Source organism: Elephantulus edwardii, unplaced genomic scaffold (assembly GCF_000299155.1).
Source record: "Elephantulus edwardii isolate Elephantulus edwardi_28Jun2011 unplaced genomic scaffold, EleEdw1.0 scaffold00067, whole genome shotgun sequence".
NCBI classification, from domain to species: Eukaryota; Metazoa; Chordata; class Mammalia; order Macroscelidea; family Macroscelididae; genus Elephantulus; species Elephantulus edwardii.
In genome coordinates, this window is record NW_006399817.1 from 16,321,487 (window position 1) to 16,323,575 (window position 2,089).

The window sequence follows — 2,089 nt, forward strand, 5'->3', positions numbered from 1 at the left end:
GGTGGCCAATCCTTCTTCCTAGTCTGTCTGTTAGTTTACTGAAATTCATAAAAAGGAATTGCTTTATAAAGTATTATCCAAATATAAACACAAAGCAAACTTTCTTATACCTCCTGTGGAAGTTCATTTGTTTGGAAGTCATTGATAGGACAAGAATTATCCTGAGATATCTCTTTACTTCAGAATTAATAAGGTGTAAGTGTAGTGGTTAGATGTGTATTGTACAGTCTGAACATCTATATTGTGTATTTGTTTTTATTATAACACTGCTACTATTTATTGCTGAGTCAGAGCTGGTTCATAGCCTCCCTTCTGTAGGGTATCTGAGGTTGTAATTATGGGGAATCAATTTCCCATTTTTCTCCTTTGGAGATGCTAGTGGATTCAAGCCAGAGGAACATGGCCTTTGGGTTAGGTGCTGTTTCTCTTACTCATAGCAACCTAGGTATAATAAAATGACGCCCTTGATCCTTTCCATTCTCTCAGCCTCTGTGTGTATGTTTGAGTCCATTGTTAGAACTGCTGTCCCAATTGCATTGCTGTGGGTGTTTTTATTTGTCCTTGACCACCTGGTTTACCAAGCATGATGTCTTTATGGAGCAATTTTGGGTTGGCCCTTCCTGAAACCTGCGCACTTGATGGGAGATGAAGTCTTGCCTTCTGTGATTTGAAGGAACAGTCCAGTTTCTCCTAAATGCTTATAGGACAGACTGAAACAGATGCGTTTACTGATAAATTAACACATTAATGTGTAAATTGGTCAATGGCCTAAAAATGTCATATAAAAATATTATATTTAGTTTTGGGGTTGATGGCAGCATCACAGATGGTCACCAATCCTTTTTATTAACATGGGCCATCAGAATTACATTTGACAGTCCGAGGAACAACTCTTTGAATATGAACTTTCACAGGTAGTATAAGGAAGTTTGCTTGGTGTTTATATTTGAATATTTGCATTATAAAACAATTCTATTTTATGAATTTTAGCAAATTAACAGATGGATTGCTATTTCTATTCAAGTTGACCATAAAGAAAATAGCACAATTCTAGGAGATAAAAGTCAACCATTATTACAGTAAGTCTGATAACTTTTTTATACTCTAGCCAGCAAAACTTTCAGGTGAAATTTAACTTGTGTGACAAGTAATAACACTCCTTTTATTGCTCAAATCACCTTAACATTTCTTGTCCTTTCTTTAAACCAGAAAGAAATTTTAAGAAGTTCAATATTCATATGTTGTTGAGTTATGTGCCGTCGAGTTGCTTGTGGCTCATAGTGACCTTATGTATAATAGCCCTAAAACCTGCTCTGTTCTGTGCCAACTTTACTATCTCTGACACACCTACCCCCATTAGCCAAAGTCACTGAGTCAATCCATCTCTTCGATAATCTTCATCTCTTTCTCTGTCACTCCACCCTTCCAAGCATGAGGTTCTTCTCCAAGGACTGGTCCTTCCTTGCAACATGTCCAAAGTATGTCAGACAAAGCCTCAGAATCCTTGCCTCCAAGGAGCACCCTGGTTTTACCCTTTTCAGGATGAACCTGTTCATTTTCTTAGCAGTTCATGGTATATTCAATACTCTTCTCCAGAACCACAGCTCAAAGGCATCAATGTTCTTTCTGTCATCCCTAATCATTTCCGAGCTCTCTGATGCATAGCAAGCAACTGCGAAGACTGTGGCCCGAATCAGACACATCTTAGTCTCCAGACTGATGTCCTTGCTTTTCAGTGCACCAGAGAAGTCTCTGATGGCCAATTTTCCCAATGCAATTCATCTTTTGATTTCCTGGTTGCTAGTACCAAGAGAAAAAGCAAACTGAAGCTGTTAACAATCTCAATCTCTTCACCATCTATCATGATGCTGCCAGTTGGCCCAGTGGTGAGAATCTTTGTTTTCTTGATGTTGAAATTTAGTCCATATTGAAGGCTGCATGCAGTCTTACACCTTCCGCAGAAAGAGTTTCAGGTTCTCCTCAGTTCTAGCAAACAGAGTTGTGTCATCTGCATAATGGATGTTGTTGATGAGTTTTCTTCCATTTCTGATGCCACATTCCTCCTCATACAGCCCAGTCTCCTGGATAA